Source organism: Glycine max, chromosome 17, assembly GCF_000004515.6.
Source record: "Glycine max cultivar Williams 82 chromosome 17, Glycine_max_v4.0, whole genome shotgun sequence".
In the NCBI taxonomy this organism is placed as follows: domain Eukaryota; kingdom Viridiplantae; phylum Streptophyta; class Magnoliopsida; order Fabales; family Fabaceae; genus Glycine; species Glycine max.
Window position 1 is genome coordinate 14,425,166 of NC_038253.2, and position 21,482 is coordinate 14,446,647.

General features: G+C 29.7%; 1 pseudogene; it reads left to right on the forward strand.

Annotated features, from left to right (window-relative positions):
- The first annotated feature begins 1,088 nt into the window (after positions 1-1,088).
- On the forward strand, positions 1,089-3,802 carry LOC100808369 (uncharacterized; annotated as a pseudogene).
- The last annotated feature ends 17,680 nt before the right edge of the window (positions 3,803-21,482 follow it).

The window sequence follows — 21,482 nt, forward strand, 5'->3', positions numbered from 1 at the left end:
CTCAATCTGTCAAAGGATTCAATTATAGGAGTCAACCAAACATCAAAGCAATATTGGGCAATGATTAAAAATGCGTACAACAATGACAATGTGCGTCAAAGTGGGCAATTTTGTGAAAAAAATTGGACTCAATTAAAATCTCGATGGAATAGGATCTATCCTCCAGTTCAAAAGTTTAACGGGTGCTACAAACAAGCAGATAAACATAAGAGAAGTGGAAGTTCGGAGAATGATGCTATGGCTGATGCTCATATGATTTATTCACAAGATACAGGTAAAATATTTAAGGTTGAGCATGTTTGGTTGTTGTTGAAAGATCAACCAAAATTCGATGCATAATTTTTGTCAAAGTGTTCAAAAAGAACAAAGGTTTCTGCTTCTGGAAATTACTCGTCGTCGTCTAACCCAAAGACACTCGTTGAAGTCGAAGAATATGATACGCCATCGCCAATATCTCTCCCAATTGGACAAAAAGCAGCAAAAAGGAAGAGCAAAGGAAAAGAATCTTCTAACACTCTCGATTTATCTGGCATAGAAAGTGTAATGAAAGACAAAAATGTGAACACATCAAAACTTATTCAGTTAAAGGAGGCACAGGAAAGGTGTCTGCAAGAACAGGAGCGACGTATGGAGTATGGAATCCTCATGAAGGATACATCCAACATGTCTGAACAGCAACGCAAAGACCATGCAAAGTATTTTGACCATATTAGGAAAAAACTAGGATATTAATTTTTTTTCTTCTTATGTATGAATGTTATGCTAATGTTGTGTTTGATATTTAATTTTAGTAGTGTAGGTCTTTGTTGTATCTTAAATTTAGAATTTTATGTTGGAAAACTAGTCGTTATGAATGTAGCCGTTATAAAACTGGTCGTTGCAAAACTAGTTGTTAGGAAAGTAGCCATTACGGAAGTAGTCATTTAAAACTAGCCATTATGAAACTAGACGTTATGAAAGTAGTCGTTAATGAGACTTGCCATTATAAATGAAGCTATATAAATGTCCAATGTTTCAACATTCTCACATATTCTCATACAAAATGCTCAATATTTTTCTCTTATTTCAAACACTTTGGTTACCGTATAATGGATCCAAATATCGATTTAGATGAATTTCTAGATCAAATGATTGATGAGGAATTTGAAGACAACACCAATGAAGAAATCATTAGGTTGACTCTTAAAAGCCAACAACAACTACATGGCAACACCACTAGGCATAGCCAAAGAAGAAAAGTGGTACATCGTAATCGTGAAGAAGGTCATGATCAATTGTTTAGTGACTATTTTTAAGAAAATTCTGTGTACACAAACATTAAGTTCCGAAGAAGGTTTCGTATGCGAAGACACATGTTTCTTCGAATTGTAGACGTGCTCAACAACCATGATGAATACTTTCAATTGAGGGTTGATACACTACGTCGAAAAGGCCTATCTCCATTGCAGAAGTACACAACTGCTATTCATATATTGGCTTATGGATCACCTGCTGACAGTGTGGATGAATACATTCTAATTGGTGAAACAACTGCATTGGAATGATTGGAGCGATTTGTATCAGGCATCTGTACCATATTTGAGAATAAGTACTTGAGAAGACCAAATAACAAAGACAACAAACGACTACTACAAATAGGAGCGGCACGTGGATTTCTAAGTATGTTAGGTTCCATTGATTATATCCATTGGGAATGGAAAAATTATCCAATTGCTTGGAATGATCAATTTTGTCGAGGTGATCATCGCAATCCAATAATCATTCTTGAAGTTGTGACATCACAAGACTTGTGGATTTGACATGCATTTTTTGGAACCGCCGGTTCAAATAATGACATTACTGTGTTAAATAGATCTAGTGTGTTTGATAAAGTTTTGTCAGGACGTGCATCCGCAGTGCAATTCATAGTGAATAGAACACAATATAATATGAGATACTATTTAGCGGATGACATTTATCCAAACTTTGCTACATTTCTGAAGACCATCTCAATGCCACAAGGAGAAAAGCGAAAATTATTTGTACAATGACAAGAATTGGCAAGAAAGGATGTAGAATAGACATTTGGAGTGCTCCAATCTCGATTCGCAATTATATGTGGTCTGACATATTTTTGGGATGGTGGTAAAATGAAGAATATCATCCATGCAAGCATCATATTGTATAACATGATCGTTGAGGACAAACATGACATATATCAAAATAATATAGATTATGATAGTGTAGGTAATAACACTTCAACATTTGAAGTATCTTTAGGTGCTCTCACCCTAGTATCAAATCAACATACCTTCAAAAGAGAGCACAACTTAATGATAAACAAAAACACAATCAACTTCAAGCAAATTTAGTTGAGTATATTTGAGAACATTTCGGAAATGAAAATAATAATTAATTTTATGTAATATTTTTTATTTTCATCATTATGTTTTTTTTATTTCAATGTCATTGAATTTAATTATCTATTATTATGTAAAAATATATTTTTTGTTGTTATACGTTTCCTTTTAATGTTATGTAATTTTTTATTTTTTATTTATATTTAATATTTTCTTCATTTATTCTATTTATTATTTGTATATATAAAAAATGAAAAAATGAATTAATTATTTTATTGGAATAATAATTAAGTTATAATAAAATAATTTAAATGTTTGGATTTTTTTAAGTTTACTATGGTTTCTTGCATTGGAGTAAAATTTTGTATAAGTTTTTTATGAATGACATGACATTGTGTGAACCACAAAAAGTGATGCAGAGATAAAAAAAAATAATTAAGAAATCCATATAAGAAACTTGCCCTAAAGATACTTTTATTGTCCCAAAAAATTTACTTCTCAATCTAAGAAGTGATTTCACCCACAAACGTGTTAGAATTTTGGTGATAACTTCACTTAAATGTTTTTTTTCATGATTATAGGAATGACCACAAATCCCAACAATCCAATAACCCAATTAGTCCAAACTAATCCAAACAAAAAAAAAAGGATTGATTTTGATCATTGATTCATATTAAATCTAAAATATTAAAATTCGAAGAGTTTGGATGAAGTCTAAGATTTCAATTTTAAGAATCTAATTCGTTCCATTCCACCTAATTACTTACTATTTTTTATTTACTTTAATTATTATTTTTATGTTAAAATATATTTTTAATCTCTATAAAATACTCAAACTAAATTTATTTTTAATTTTATAAATTTTTTGTTTATTTTTTTATTCTCATAAAATTAAAATATGTTTTTTAATCTGAAATTAGGTTTGGACAAATTTAAATTTATGCTACATTTTTATAATTTAAATTTTAAAATGTAACTTTTAAGATTAAAAATCGCCACAAATAATTTTTTTTTATTTGGGGGCCTCGATGTTGGATCTATTTTTTGCTGTTTGAATTTTAGGTTTGTTTGCAGGTCTAATTGCGATTGCAAGAAAGAGTGAAAGCAACAAATATTAAGAGATTCACAGTGTTTTCGAGGTGGGGGAGATTTTGGGAGGTTCATGGTTGTTGTTGTGGTGGTTGATGATAGTTTCAAGATGGTGGTGGTTTGTGGAGGTTTATAGTGGGATGAATCAAGGTAATTTGCAGAAGTTTCAAATGACGAGAGTATAATGCCATCGCTCCCTATGTCGCTGTCAAATCATGGCAACATAGGGTGCAGGTTCTGATTCATCATTCCTCAACAGGAAGTGTTCGTTGGTGAAGTCGAGGTTTTCCATGGTGACACAATCTGCGCATTGGAGAAGACTAAGGAGTGAGACCAATGGACTCGCCGTCGTGAGGTTCAGGATCAAAGGATAGCTCCTCCTCAGCTTCCACGATAGTTTTATAGCCAGAGAAGTTGGTTCGGTGGGAGATTTGAAAGCGTGAAAGATAAGTATCGATAACTAGAGAAATCAGGGGGAAAAAACAGAGAACACAAAGTTACACTAGTCTAATTTTCAGGAGACACACATCATCACACTTAAGTTTGGAATTATCTGAATGTATAAAAAAGTAATAGAGTAAATAGTCACTTTTGTTCCTGAATGTGTAATTCACTGACAAATGCGTCCTTGAAGATAAAAATACAAAATTTAGTCCCTGAAAGTGTAAAAAATACGTAAATATATTTGGCCGTTAACTTCCGTCCATCACTTTTAATAAAATAGCCTAGGTGGTACAGAGGGACAAACTTGTCAATGAAATGATTGTCAACATAGTCATATCTAATTGTCAACATAGGGACATATTTGTCATATAATATTTTTTGACTTTTCGTCTTCCCACTCCGCTGACAAATGCGTCCCAGAAAAATTAAAACATAAAATTTAGTACTCGAAAGTATAAAAAGTGTGACAAATATATCCAGATGTTAATAATAGATTGCGACTAAGTATTATAATTTTGAAAAATTTATAATGATTACGACAAAATTTTGAGAGAGATATATCACACCGGTAAGTGTCTATTTTCGTTATATAATTTTTAAACTTCATCAACGGTTGAAACATGAATACAATATTATTAATGGAAATGAATTTTTATTGTTTTGACGAATTTTTCTTACTTTTCTTCGACTACAAAAAAAAAAATCAATCGTTTGGTTGTTAACTCTTGAATAAATGCTATCAACACACAAAAAAAAAAATTACTGTAAAACGATAAGAAAATTATTGTTTTTATTTAATCAAACACTATTTATATAATTTTTTTAATAAATTTTTCATAATAAAATATGAATGTCTTTTAGTATCTGCAATGACATCAAATTACCGATTATAATAAAAGTTTGTTGATTTTTATTTTTTTAAAATCATACACAATTATTTTTTATTGACTAATCATTTTAAAAATTATGACCTTAAAAAAATCATTCGAAAGGAGGTGAGTGTTTATTACAAATTAAAAGTGTCATTGCAATTACAATTTTCCCTAAAAATTATTCATGGGTCTAATTTAACTATAATGTTTTACAATAAGTATTTTTTTTACTTGAACCTTTCATGCAAGAGAATGTAAAAAAATTATTTATAATTTATAAAACGAGTATTCATTTTTCTTTTAGACTCAATTTGATTTACGAGTTTATTAAAAAAAATTGTCACAATGATTATAAATTTTTTCAAATTATAATAATTAGTTATAATCTACTATTTACGTTTGGATATATTTGTCATACTTTTTACACTTTTGGGGACTAGATCTTGTATTTTTATCTTTTAGGAACACATTTGTAAGTGGAATGAAAAGGCGAAAAATCAAAAAAATATTATATGACAAATATGTCAATATACTGACAAGCAGAGATGACCACATTGACAATCATTTTAGTAAAAAATTTGTCCCTTTGTGCCACGTAGGCTATTTTACTAACGGTGACGGGCTAAAGTTAATAGCCGGATATATTTGTCGCATTTTTTATACTTTCATGGACTAAATTTTGTATTTTCATCTTTTAGGGACGCATTTGTCAGCGAATTACACAATTAGAGACAAAAGTGATTATTTATCCAAAATTATATAATATAATTTTTTATTATACATTTTTTTTACATGAACTAAATCCAAACTTTACATATTTTATAGAAAAAAATATTTTAATCTTTTTATTTTTGAACGGTAGAGTTTGAATATTTTACCCCTTCTCAATTTATTGTATTTTTTGTATAATTTTATAGCTACTCATAAATTATTACTATGATTATGTAAGGACCAATAAAAGCAGTATGAACGTTGGAAATTAAAGATAAATTTATTAATGGTAAAGATTTAGGAAAAAATTACAGTGATTACTTTTAGTTAAGATTTCCGATAGTCACTTATCGACATGTTATTAAAATATTATTTTCCTTTACATTCTTCAAAATACCGTTTGATGACTCTTTCTTCTTCCTATAACTCCTTGTTTATTTATTTTTTTTATTACATTACATGGTTAGTTATGCCAAAAAATGATATGGTTAATTTTTTTTCTTTTTGGATTTTTTAATTTTTTAATCAGAGATGAAACTTGATTTAAATCAGGAAAAATTGAAGGTCATCGTTAATGATTGGTTAGATATTATTTTTGGATTAAAACATTTCTATCTTGCTAGTTACTGTATTAAACTAGAAATACATGCTGTATAATATTTTATTTTCACTGATAAAATTTTCTTCAAATAAACATTATTACATAATTTTTCTTTTATTTTAGAAATTTAAACACACACTAACAAGTCTATGAAATATAAAATTTACTTAAAAAAAATTCATACCACAGAATTTTGATTGCCAAAGATGCCAAAGGAAAAGAAGTTGCAGAGGTATTCTAAAGCGCTGAACAAATGCTGAAAATGGATGTGTATTTATACACCCTAAAACGCCAACACTGATGGCGTTTTCTACTTATCCTAAATCGCCAACACTGATGGCGTTTTTAGCTGATATTAAATCGCCAATCTTACTGTTGTTTTCCATGTACACAGACCTGCCCTCTGAAAAAGAGCAGGGAAAAGCTGACCCTAGCTGGTGTCGCCAAGCTAACCAGCGATTTTACTCTGCATGGCCAAAGCGCCAGTGCAGGTGGCGATACCACTGGTGTCGCCAGTGGCACGAGCGACATTGCCACGTGTCGCATGCGGACGGGACGCGCCACTCATGCTAACATTTTGCATGAAATTTCCATGCAGGGCATGTTCAAAAGAGCACCCTCATGGAAAATGTTTCAAAACAGCCCTAAATGGGGAAATAGTTTGTAAAAGAACCCCATTTGGGGAAATTTGCCAGTTGATGATAGTTTCGAGATGGTGGTGGTTTGTGGAGGTTTATAGTGGGGTGAATCAAGGTAATTTGCGGAGGTTTCAAATGATGAGAGCACAATGCCATTGCTCCCTATGTTGCTGTCAAATCATGGCAACATAGGGTGTAGGTTCTGATTCATCGTTCCTCGATCTTCTGGAAGTGTTCGTTGGTGAAGTCGAGGTTGTCCATGGTGACACAATCTGCGCATTGGAGAAGACTAAGGAGTGAGACCAATGGACTCGTCGTCGTGAGGTTCAGGATTAAAGGATAGCTCCTCCTCAGCTTCCACGATAGTTTTATAGCCAGAGAAGTTGGTTCGGTGGGAGATTTGAAAGCGTGAAAGATAAGCATCGATAACTAGAGAAATCAGGGGAAAAAAACAGAGAACACAAAGTTACACTTGTCTAATTTTCAGGAGACACACATCATCACACTTTAAGTTTGGAATTATCTGAATGTATAAAAAAGTAATAGAATAAATAGTCACTTTTGTTCCTGAATGTGTAATTCACTGACAAATGCGTCATTGAAGATAAAAATACAAAATTTAGTCCCTGAAAGTGTAAAAAATATGTAAATATATTTGGCCGTTAACTTTCGTCCATCACTTTTAATAAAATAGTCTATGTGGCACAGAGGGACAAACTTGTCACTGAAATGATTGCCAACATAGTCATCTCTAATTGTCAGCATAGGGACATATTTGTCATATAATATTTTTTTGACTTTTCGTCTTCCCACTCCGCTGACAAATGCGTCCCTGAAAGATTAAAACATAAAATTTAGTACTCGAAAGTGTAAAAAGTGTGACAAATATATCCAGATGTTAATAATAGATTGTGACTAAGTATTATAATTTTGAAAAATTTATAATGATTACGACAAAATTTTGGGAGAGATATATCACACCAGTAAGTGTCTGTTTTCGTTATATAATTTTTAAACTTCATCAACGGTTGAAACATGAATACAATATTATTAATGGAAATGAATTTTTATTGTTTTGACGAATTTTTCTTACTTTTCTTCGACTACCAAAAAAAATCAATCGTTTGGTTGTTAACTCTTGAATAAATGTGATCAACACACAAAAATAATTACTGTAAAATGATAAAAAAATTATTGTTTTTGTTTAATCAAACACTATTTATATAATTTTTTTAATAAATTTTTCATAATAAAATATGAATGTCTATTAGTATCTGCAATGACATCAAATTACCGATTATAATAAAAGTTTGTTGGTTTTTATTTTTTTTTAAAATCATACACAATTATTTTTTATTGACTAATCATTTAAAAAATCATGACCTTAAAAAAATCATTCAAAAGGAGGTGAGTGTTTTTTACAAATTAAAAGTGTCATTGCAATTAGAATTTTCCCTAAAAATTATTCATGGGTCTAATTTAACTATAATGTTTTACAATAAATATTTTTTTTACTTGAACCTTTCATGCAAGAGAATGTAAAAAAATTATTTATAGTTTATAAAACGAGTATTCATTTTTCTTTTAGACTCAATTTGATTTACGAGTTTGTTAAAATAATTGTCACAATGATTATAAATTTTTTCAAATTATAATAATTAGTTATAATCTACTATTTACGTTTGGATATATTTGTCGCACTTTTTACACTTTTGGGGATTAGATCTTGTATTTTCATCTTTCAGGGACACATTTGTCAGTGGAATAGGAAGACGAAAAATAAAAAAAATATTATATGACAAATATGTCAATATACTGACAAGCAAAGATGACCACGTCGATAATCATTTTAGTGAAAAATTTGTCCCTTTGTACCACGTAGGCTATTTTACTAACGGTGACGGGCTAAAGTTAATAGCCGGATATATTTGTCGCACTTTTTATACTTTCATGGACTAAATTTTGTATTTTCATCTTTTAGGGACGCATTTGTCAACGAATCACACAATTAGAAACAAAAGTGATTATTTATCCAAAATTATATAATATAATTTTTTATTATACACTTTTTTTACATGAACTAAATCCAAACTTTACATATTTTGTAGGAAAAAATATTTTAATCTTTTTATTTTTGAACGGTAGAGTTTGAATATTTTACCCCTTCTCAATTTATTGTATTTTTTGTATAATTTTATAGCTACTCATAAATTATTACTATGATTATGTAAGGATCAATAAAAGCAGTATGAACGTTGGAAATTAAAGATAAATTTATTAATGGTAAAGATTTAGGAAAAAATTACAGTGATTACTTTTAGTTAAGATTTATATTTTATAAATATTAAACTTATAAAATTTGTAATCATTCATAAATCTTAAGCTCCTGCGATAGTCACTTAGCTACATGTTATTAAAATATTATTTTCCTTTACATTCTTCAAAATACCGTTTGATGACTCTTTCTTCTTCCTATAACTCCTTGTTTATTTTTTTTTTTATTACATTACATGGTTAGTTGTGCCAAAAAAATGATATGGTTAATTTTTTTTCTTTTTGGATTTCTTAATTTTTTAATCAGAGATGAAACTTGATTTAAATCAGGAAAAATTGAAGGTCATCGTTAATGATTGGTTAGATATTATTTTTGGATTAAAACATTTCTATCTGGCTAGTTACTGTATTAAACTAGAAATACATGCTGTATATAATAACAAAGAGAGATAGTAATTTTTTGTTAATATACGCATATAGCTCGAATTTGGGTATGTCTTTATACCTTTGGCTTGGTTATGTTTTGGGTATGTTCCCTTCCTAAAAATTAACATAACCACCCAGCGTGCATATTATGCATAATTTAAAATAAAAAGAACAATTGATATCAAATTGGGCATCTAAATGCACATGGTTATATACCATACTTTCATGCTAGCATTTTTATTATTTTGTCTTATTGTTGTCTAGGAAGAAACATTTTACTATGGGTGCCAGAGAATTTTCTTGCAAGAAATTCCAAAATACTGCTCCAATACAATTGCTTTATCCCATATGTCCTGTAGTTTTTGTACCTTGTTCAGGAATCCTCCTCAAAATTCTCATGCACAAGTATTAAATTTACGGTTCCTTAACTTATGTGTTTCTCCTTTTGTGCTTCCTTCAGATTCTTCTCATTCCTTTCTTTAGCGGAGCCAATGCACACACATACATATGGCTTAAATTATATATTGAATTATATATGACTGATAAAGTTTAAATAACCGAGATGGGAAAAGTTTATCAGCTTTTTGATTGTAAGATTCCATTCTACGCCTGAAAAAGAGAAAATTTGTTAGCAAATGAAGAGCTATCTTGTTTAAAAGAAACAAACATGCTGGAGCTTTGTGGGATTTCTTGCAAACATGATTTGGAAAAAAATAATGTTTAGCTCCTTAATTTATATTCCTCTAGTTCAAAATGATTTTTTCAAATAAGCTAGATACACCAAGACTTTTAGCTCAATTGATTGAATTAAATATAAAAATATCATAAATATCTGTAACTGTATTTAATTTTTTACTTATAAAAAAATATGAGATGAGATGCAGGACCCTTTAATAATTTTGAAATCACATACATCAGCACTTGTTTATTTAATAAAGTATGTAGGATGTCTTTTCATGCCTGATAGATTATTTTGGGTGGATTTCATGCCTGGTGATAGGTGATACAAAACAGTCGCTGCTATGTACGAAATAAAACAATATATAATACACCACACATACTACATCAAATTTTAGCCCGAGAGAAATAAAAATGAAAAGAGAAAAAAAAAGAATTTAAAAAATCAGTGTTTGCATACAATTACAAAAATATTAAAGTTTAAATATATTCTTAGTTTCTTAAATTTAAAATAATTTTTTTTCTTAAATATTAAATTTGGTTTTTCTAGTTCCTGTCATTTGTAAAAAAATCATTTTAGTCTTTCTATCGAAAAGTCTTTTGTTTAGACACGGTAAAAATGAATACTAAAAAACAACATATGATAGAGTATTTAATAATAAGAATATAAAATCAAAGTAGATTATCATAAAAACGACCTGTATGGACTGAAACTGAAAAGATCAATTTTATATTTGGAAGCCCAAAAAATAAACTTATTTTTATTTAAGTGGTTGAAAATATGTTGAAGTTAAAGCTCTAACATAAGCTGAATAGTCTAATTTAATTTATTTTTGAAGGAACAATTATTATTTTTTATCTCTTGAAAATAACTAATACAGTATAAGTGATTATCTTTTCATAGGGTCAGTTTGTTACGAATGAAATAAAAGGATTTTGGTATAAGATAATTTACTAACTATTTTTTAGAAATAAATAAACGAAAGCTAATTTAAGTTTATTAACAATTATAAAAAATATTTTTTTAAAAGAAAAAAATAATTTTATGAGAAGCATGTCAAGATAGCTAATGATTTTAATATTTTTTTTACTCTTTTAAATTTTTATGATTTATAAAAACTAAAACAACTCACAAAAAACTAAAGACTTTATTGTTTTACTTTGTTTAAAGAAATTACCTTTTTATATAAAAAAAGAGTTGTAAATTTGATACATGAAAAAGGGCTAACTAGTGGTGTATCAAAATTGACAGCTGTATGACGTATTTGACATCTTTTATCCTTAAAAAAAAAAAAAAGTTATGATTAAGTTATACGAGGAAAACAACCTTAATTCATATTGTAAAGCAAGTCGCATGAATGGTGATAAAAAGAAAAGTTAGTTCTAATCAGTAGTGATCTCAAACAGGTGCGTTAATTAAATCCTCAGAAATTTTTGTCACTTACAGAAATTAAATTTTATCCGATGCGAGTAGGTATCATTTCTCTGATTTTGTTTAGTTGGGATGTACGCTGTGGTAGGGTTGGTAATAATGATTAAAAGGTAGGGATAGTCCGTAGATTAAAAAATTATTTTTGCTAAGAGAGGGATTATTAGAATTCATGCTAAGAAAGAAAATATTAGAATATAAGTATGAGGTGAAATATTTTTACAAAGAAAAAAGTTAAATATTACATAAATAAAAAAATATTCATAAATTTAAATTTTAAGTAAAATGTGATATCATATTTATTAATGTAATTTTTTATAATCTAGTGTTGAAAATCTATTTTGTGATTACTCTCTTAGTTGCGTAATATTTTCATAGTTCTCTTTAGTTTCTCTATCTCCCTTTTAAAATTTTTTATTTCAATTATTTTTAAAAAAATCTTCTATTCTCTCTCTTCTCCCGTGTATGTTTTGCTGCCGGAGAGGCAGGGAAGATACGAGAGGATCTAAACATACCATTTTTGGTTTCGGTAGGCTAACTAGCTAGCTACTAATAAATATTTTTTTTATAAATATTAATTGTTAGTTTATTAATTTTTATTAATAGGGGAGATTAAATTCATAATTTTTTTTATTTTTATTTTTAACCATTCACTCAATCTTGTATCTCCTACTAAGAAATCTTATAAGTCTTCCTCCCATTCAATTTCTCAACAAAAACGAAAAGAAAAGAAATTCTTTTGTAACTAATTATTCTTTAATTTAAATGATCCAGTTCCCATATGTATGCACTAGAGAGAGTGAGTGAGGGATAATGATTAGAGACTTATAATGAAATGTACTCCCTGGAGAGTTGAGTTGGTAGATATGTGCTGAGTTACATGCTAGATAAAATAAAGGTGGTTTTTTTAGGTACTACACTCTCTCTAAAATATGTCTAATATATATTAGTTTGAGGATATTTTTTCAAACTACACCTGATTCAAGCTTTGCATGGAAGTCGGGTTCTAACATTCCGACTTTCCTCCTTCCTTTTTTTTTATAAATAAGTCTATATATTATTAAAATTAAATATTATATTATACAAAATTATTTTTAATTGATTTTAAAATTATTTATTTATTAAATTAATTTATGTAATATTATTTTATAATTTAATTTTGTTATTAAGAAAATGATATTATTAAATTTAAGTATTTTTGTTATATCATTTAAATTATTTAAGATATTTTTTGGGTGAATATATGTTTTAAAATCTGAATTTTGTATAATAATATATTTATTTTAGTAAATATTTATTTTGTATAATAATCTGAATTTTAAAATTTTTAATTTAACTATTTTACTAAATATAATTAGTTTTTTATGTTATTAGATTAAATTAAAAATGATAAAACTAAAGCTTTTAACAATTTATTTATATAAGAACATTATACAAGTACAAAATTAAAAAAAAAATTATGATTTGGACCCTTGCAAGTATGCTTAAGAGCTCATGTTCTGCATTAATTATGTCGAATACATTAATGATATTTGTGACTCATTTTTTCTATAATTTGAACGTCAAAGAATAAAAAAAATGATTTCGTGCACCAGTTCCATGGACTAACACCTCAAAATACAAGTACAAAATAAAAAAAAAAACTATGATTTGGACCCTTGCAACTATGGTTAAGTACCCATATTCTGCATTTTTTTCAAATTATGTCGAACACATTAATGATATTTGTGACTCATTTTTTCTATAGTTTGAACGTCAAAGAATCCCAAAAAAATGATTTCGTGCACCAGTTCCATGGACTAACACCTCAAAATACAAGTACAAAATAAAAAAAACTATGATTTGGACCCTTGCAACTATGGTTAAGTACCCATGTTCTGCATTTTTTTCAAATTATGTCGAACACATTAATGATATTTGTGACTCATTTTTTCTATAGTTTGAACGTCAAATAATCCAAAAAAAATGATTTCGTGCACCAGTTCCATGGACTAACACCTCAAAATACAAGTACAAAATAAAAAAAAAACTATGATTTGGATCCTTGCAAGTATGCTTAAGAGCCCATGTTCTGCATTTCTTTAAAATTATGTCGAACACATTAATGATATTTGTGACTCATTTTTTCTATAGTTTGAACGTTAAAGAATCCAAAAAAAAATTATTTCGTGCACCAGTTCCATGGACTAACACCTCAAAATACAAGTACAAAATAAAAAAAATTATGATTTGGACCCTTGCAACTATGCTTAAGAGCCCATGTTCTGCATTTCTTTAAAATTATATCGAACACATTAATGATATTTGTGACTCATTTTTTCTATAGTTTGAATGTCAAAGAATCCAAAAAAAATTATTCCGTGCATCAGTTCCATGGAATAACACCTCAAAATACAAGTACAAAATAAAAAAAACTATGATTTGGACCCTTGCAACTATGGTTAAGTACCCATGTTCTGCATTTTTTTCAAATTATTTCGAACACATTAATGATATTTGTGACTCATTTTTTCTATAGTTTGAACGTCAAAGAATCCAAAAAAAATTATATTATGCACCAGTTTCATAGAATAACACCTCAAAATACAAGTACAAAATCAAAAAAATTATGATTTGGACACTTTTTCCATGGTAATAACGCCAAAAACTCCAAAAAAAAAAATATTCGTGACACACTGCAATTTTCACAAATCAATTTTTTTTATTCTAAAATTATAATGGACTTCTGCTGCATCAATTATCAGGGATAAATCACAGTCGAAATTGACAACACTCAGCAATTTCCATAGGTCTCTAAAAAAAATAAATGTCTTACCAGTAAAACTGACATGACATGGACTATTCAATTTTTTTTCACTCTGATAATTATAATGGACTTACACTCCATCAATTATCAGAGATAAATCACAGTCAAAATTGATAACACTCAGCAATTTACACATCTCTCTAAAAAAATAAATGTCGCACCAATAAAATTGACATGACATGGACAACTCAATTTTTTTCACTCTGATAATTATAATGGACTTCTGCTCCATCAATTACCAGGGATAAATCACAGTTGAAATTGACAACACTCGGCAATTTCCACACATCTCTAAAAAAATTAATGTCTCACTAGTAAAACTGACATGACATGGACAACTCAATTTTTTTTTCACTCAGTTGTTTTTTTCACTCGGCAATTTGCACATTATGGACCCTTGTAAATATGCTTAAGTATTCATTTACCCGTTCATCTAAATGCACAGTTAACTAGTGACTCACTCAACTATAACCAAATTCTATAAATATCACTACAACTAAAGACATTCGTAACAATTTCAAATTTTCACCTCAATCCCTACCACAATGTGGCACCTAACTGCATATGTTTGTGTTTACTACGACGGCCAAATTTGCAATACTAATGAGGGCACCACCTTCATTAGTAACAACACAAAAACTTTCATGGTCGACAAGGTCATAACCTTTACACAATTGCTTGAACTTGTTCACCAAAAACTAAACATTGACCCAGAACAACATATCCAACATCTCCATTTTCGGTGCCCTATATTTGAGTCAAAACAACGTTATATGTACACATCTTTTATTCTGCGAGATGATGCTGATGTTCGACAAATATTCAACATTTTTTACAACAATCCATCACTACCATTTGTGGAGTTATTTGCCATAATCTGTCACAATAATAACCCAACATGGCTCAACCTCTAATCTTGAGGACTTATCAGGTGAATACGAGACTTGTTGGCTCAAAAACATGATAGTGATACGGACTCCTCTTCCGGGCCCGAAGGAAGTAACCTGTCTTCATCCCACGAACCTATATTTAAACGGGATTGGTAATCTACGGATCATTCATGTCTAAGTTATTTCTTCTTTGAGATTTTCATGTAATATCTTATGTCTGTCTTCAGTTATTACTTTACGTATTGAAATAATTTTTCCTTTAAATTTAAATTAGCAATTTTTAGTTTATCCACTTTTATTGCAGTAGTTGACATGGTAACATAACTGTCAAAATTCACAATACTTTGTCATTTACACTACACTGTTTTTAAAAATTAAATGTCTCATCGACAAAACTGACATGAAATGGACAACTCATAATCTCTTTATTCACTTTGAAAATAATTATGGACGTTTGCTGCTTTAATTACAAGGGAAAAATCACAATCCAAATTGACAATACTCTGAAATTTGCAAACGTATCTAAAAATTAAATGTCTCACCTGCAAAATTGTCATGAAATGGATAGCTCATAATCTCTTTATTCACTCTGAAAATCATCATGAACGTCTGCTGCTTTAATTACATGGGAAAAATCACAGTCCAAATTAACAACACTCTGCATTATGAGTTGTCCATTTCATGTCAGTTTTACAGGTGAGACATTTAATTTTTAGAGACGTGTGCAAAACTGACATGAGATGGACAATTCATAATCTCTTTGTTCACTCTGAAATTATAATGGATGTCTGCTATATCACTTACTAGGGAAAAAGAAACATTGGATTCCAATACACATCAATGTGGCAAAATACTCATACAACTATAAATAACACAACACAGACACAATGCAAACACACAATCTCACACAACATAATTTCACAAACCAAATTCAATCTTATTACTATGTCATTTTTGGGAGAAACAAGCAGTCAGACCATTACTAACTCCAGATTAGCTTTTATTTTTCCAAATGGATCAATCAGTTACAACCAAACTGGTGTTTGTTTTCAAAGTCTCATTCCAACACCAATGCGAGTTCCTAACAACTGTTCTTTTGATACACTCAAGCGTAGAATGCACAACACCCTTCAACTAACCAACGATTAATTACTGAATGAAATCTACTACCGACAACCATTCATAGATGCAGGTCAACAATATTTTTTTTTCAATCTTTACAATTGAAAAATGATGATGATGTTTACACAATGTTAACGTGCAATGAGCAATACTCGTGTGTTGGCCCTATAGAATTATTATGTACCATTATTAACATCGGATGCTATACTCAACCTGCTTCAATCAACCATCACTTCTACTCATGATGCAATTATGTATTACAACGGGAAGTGGAACATACCACGTCAAGGTGAGTTTTTGGGTTACTCCTTTACTGGAACTAATCCAATAAGATTTGGCATTCCTTCGGGATGTGGCATGGAGAAACTCAAGGATTTAATCAAGCAAGTTGCACCTATAGGGGTTCCCCCTAATGGAATTCACGGATCACAATTGGTTAGACGATTATTCTTTCGACAACCAGGTCATTCTAAGTATTCCGAAAATTTGATTGAATATGACATAACAGAATTGAAAAATGATGAAGACGTGCTAAAGGTGTTAGCATAATCCAACTATTGGAAACGATTCTACACAATAGAAATTTTGGCTATTTTTAGCAAACCAGCAATCTAAATAGAAGAAGACAAGTATTTTGCACAACATATTTCATATCCTCATTAGTTTTGTTATGTTTGCGTTGTAATTGTAATTTTTAATATGTTTCATTATTGTCGAGTATCATTTCAGTTGATGTAATCTGAGTATTTTGTCTATGACAGATTTGTTATATATTTTTTTGCGGTGTTTTTTCTTACTCTATTTTAATACTACTAACTAATTTTATTATTTTTTAATTACAAAAACATACAAAAATTAACAAAACATAAATTTAACTACACAATTACATATAACATAAATAAAAAATTATACTCTAATTTTATCCAATTTTTATATTTTTCTTTATATATATTTCTCTTTAAAAAATTATAAAATAATATTACATAAATTAATTTAATAAATAAATAATTTTAAAATCAATTAAAAATATATTTATATGATATAATATTTAATTTTAATAATATATAAACTTATTTATAAAAAAAAAAGGAAGAAGGGAAGTCGATCTGGCTTCCGTGAAAAGCTTGAAACAGGTGTAGTTTGGAAAAATAGTGTATATTAGACATATTTTGGAGAGAGAGAGAGTAGTATGGTAAAAAAAACCAATATATGTTGTGGTCTGGATTTTGATATTAAAAGACAGAATCGATGTGAAAAAAACAAATAAAAAAATGGAGAGAGAAAGAGTGGGGACAGAAAAATATACTCCCTGGATAGTTGTAGATATATATGCGTTGGGTTACATGCTAGATAAAACATATATTCTGGTCTGGATTTTTTATATTTAAAGAGAGAATGGAGGTAGGAAGAAAAAAAAAGAGAGGGTAGGGGACCAAGGAGATATGAAAAATGATATACATAGCAGACTATAAACAGTACTTTTTAGACCAGTGATTCTTATATTATTTGTTCCGTCTATTTTGCCATTCAAATTTTGATATAATATATGGGAGATTAGTTCACTCATAAGATAAGATGTGACACAGCTGATAAATAACATGCATTCTTTTAAGTATACGTTAGGAATTTGATTTTTAAATATGTAAATAAAAAAGCACATGTACGCGAAAAGAAAAGTTTTTCCTTAAATGATTTTTTTTTTATGAATTAGTCTCAATGACTTATGGTTGTGAGAAAAATCCCTTGGTGTGTCAGCAGAAGAAAATATCGGAGGAGATTAGTTAATTAAGGTCGCTTTGTAATTTGCACGCAAAGCTTCCGAGATTAATCGGGGACTGTCCTATATTCCATTGCATTGAAAAGGCTGCGTGGATTTGTATTTTATTTCATGTACGACTTAATCATGCTATGTAGTACATTATTATTTTATCTCATTATTGTAGACGTGTAGTCGCTTCATTTGATATATAGAATTGATATACAGAATAAAAATTAGTTAGACTCCAGAGTTATCTGAGAAGTAGACTCAAAATATTAATTAAAAATTATTCAAAATGAGAATATGGTAGATAAAGTGGATAAAATGGGTAAATATCCTCCTGATTTTTGGATCATTCCTTTCACCTACTAAAAAGTATGTTCTAATCTTTTAGTCATTGAGTTAATTTGTTGATTAACGATCTTTCAATATCTTGCCCATGCACAACGCATGGACTCGTACTTTTGGTTGCCGTACATTATTAATTTGTTTTATATGGCGTGATCTTTATATTCTTCATGTGCAAGATTAATCATGTTTGGACGATGTTGATTTTACAATAGCTGCAATGTGTTTTTTAGTGGATTTTGAACGCAGACAAATAAAATTCTTGCAAGTGAAACACATTTACAACCTATATATATATTCAGTTTATCTAAGATCACGTTTCATGCTATATGTTAAGTTAACTAGTGTTAGGGTAGTTTACACAAAGTTTTGGGTTCAAACCTAACATTGTACTTACAAAAAAAAGTTAAACGATGTTCTAGTTTTATACGAAATTCAAAATGATTTTTGTATGCTCAAATCTTTCACTAGGTACAAAGGCATCTGGAGACTATTAAAGCCACTTAGTATGTGTCTAGCTAGCTCACGGTATTTCCTTTATTCTAAAAACAGAATCTAAACCACCCAACTACTCATACATGAAGTTCCAAAAATTCAAAGGTTAAAGATCTCATAATGATTCTAAATTGCTGATGCAATTGTGAGCGTTGTGATTGCATATATTACGGATGTTGTGATGCAGATTGTGGCCGTTTCAGCGTAAAATTATTATATATATATAATTACACAAAATGCAAAAATAATTCTATAGTTATTCTAATTATTGACATATATCTTTTATTTATAGGATTTCATATATTTTTGTTCATTTTAGGATTTTGCATCGTTTGCCACCATCAAATGCCTCCCCCAACACCCATTCAACCATCAACACACTTAGATATTGAAGTTCAATTTTTATTTTATTTTTACAAAGAAATTGATATAGAATGGTGTTGTGATTCCTTGGCGATTTCATTGCGGGCAAATGCGGTTGTGGGTAGCTCTACAACAACAATATTACGACTGTGTGTTGTGGTTCGCCCATTTAGAACCCTGGATCTCATAGTATCTCATATCAATATTGTGACTCACCTGTATTAATCAAGTAAACTCTCTTTTCGTATATTATTATTTTGGCTCTTGTATTGACTAAGCATAATTGGAATGCCTATCTCCTATATTTACTTGTTTGTTGAACCAACACCTTCATCATGCTTCTTCACCTTTAAAAAAAGACTCATATTGTGGGCCTTTCAATACTAGGGCTTATAAGATGGATAATTTTTTATGTCATATGTGGGAAAACAATTAAATTATTCTCATAATCATCATCATGATTATCACTCATCTCTGACTACTTTAAATTGTCTTTATTCTCACTCTTAATGACCATGTTGACAACTAGTGTTCATACTAGGACCTAAAATTCAACCTTAAACCATTAAGGTGTATCACATGATTGCAATAAGACCCCCTTCCCACACCAATGACAAAAAGGGTTTTCTTTGCCCTTCTAAAGGCACTTATGTACCCAATAAAACCAATTTGATGTGTGTCTATAAGTCCAACTCTCTGACTGTGTTGAGGAGTCATTTGAGACTTACAGATTTTTTTGGGTAAAAGCTTTTCGAGAAGGACTTCAAGAAGAAGAAAATAAGAAAAAAAATAAATGAATTTTTTCATAAGGTAAAATTAACTTATGCATTAAATAATTTGTATAAATCCTCTCGATTTTTAGAGAAGTTATCCAAGAAAACTTTTATAAATTAACTAATGCATAAATTAATTTTAACTTATAGAAAAACTCATTTCATTTTTTTATTTTCTAAAATTTCTCTTAAAAAAACTTATCCAAACAAACTCTTAGTAAAATCATGTGTCACTTAAGCCAAAGGATTACAAAATATTTAGTAACTAAAGAGTGTATGCCATACCTCATGGCTACACTCTTATATCAAGGTTGTAATTCACTTGGTATACTATTTTTTCATATACTATTACTTTACTAGTTTTCATACTAACTTGAGCATAGAGTGCCTTTAACAATACATCCACCTTCGCTTGCCAGTCAAATTGGTTGTTTCATCCTATCCCTAAAGATGACTAATCGTGTGAACCTTTTGAGCATAAGGAGCTAATATGTAGGGGTGGAATAGGTCAGGCCAGACCAAGCTTTAAGAGGCCTGAGCCTAGCCTACGATGAATTTTTGAGGTCTGAGTCTGGCCTATAGCCTATCAAAGGCTTTTATTTTGGCTCGGCCTGACCTTTTTAAAAGCCTAGCCTGGCCTGATAGTCTTTTTAAAAGTCTTCTTATATTTGTTTGCTTTGGAGTAGGAACGTAATAGAAAAGTTAATGGAAAAGGAAACGTTAACAAGAATAGGAAAGGCAATAAAAATAATGAGTAATATAAAGGGATACATGACTCACACCTAAATTGTAATTAAAATCTTACTTGATTATAAAAATGGAAGTTATGGAACAGTAATGTGTAATCAAAGTCTGAAAGTTTCAAAAAAAAAATTAATTGTCCCCAAAAAATAATATAAGTATATATATATATATATAGATATATATAGGCCGGCCTATCAGGCTTATAAGGCTTTTTAACAAGCCTAAGCCTGATCTATTTAATTTAATAGGCTTTTAAAAAAGTCTGAGCCTAACTTTTTAATTCAATAGGTCAGTTCAGGCCAGACTTTATGTAGGCCAGGTCGTAGGCCCATGTAGGCCAACCTGACCTATTCCCACCCCTACTAATATTATCAATAACTCAACATATTTGACAAAATTGTTTGATTCAAAAATTCAATTTTAGAGCTATCATTTTGGCCCTAGGCCCTAAGGCCAATCCACTTGACCTTGCATAATGACCCATGGGTACTTAGCCCCCTTAATGAAGGGACTTGTAGGGCCCAAACCGACACAACCCCACTTAATATGGGGCCAAGGCCATGGCTAGGACTAGTCCACGAGTCATTCTATTTTAAAAAGTAATTTTTTAACTGTCCAAAAAATATATTTTTAAATCAGTTGGCTAAGATTAATTTCAGTCGACCTCAACTAAGGTTATTT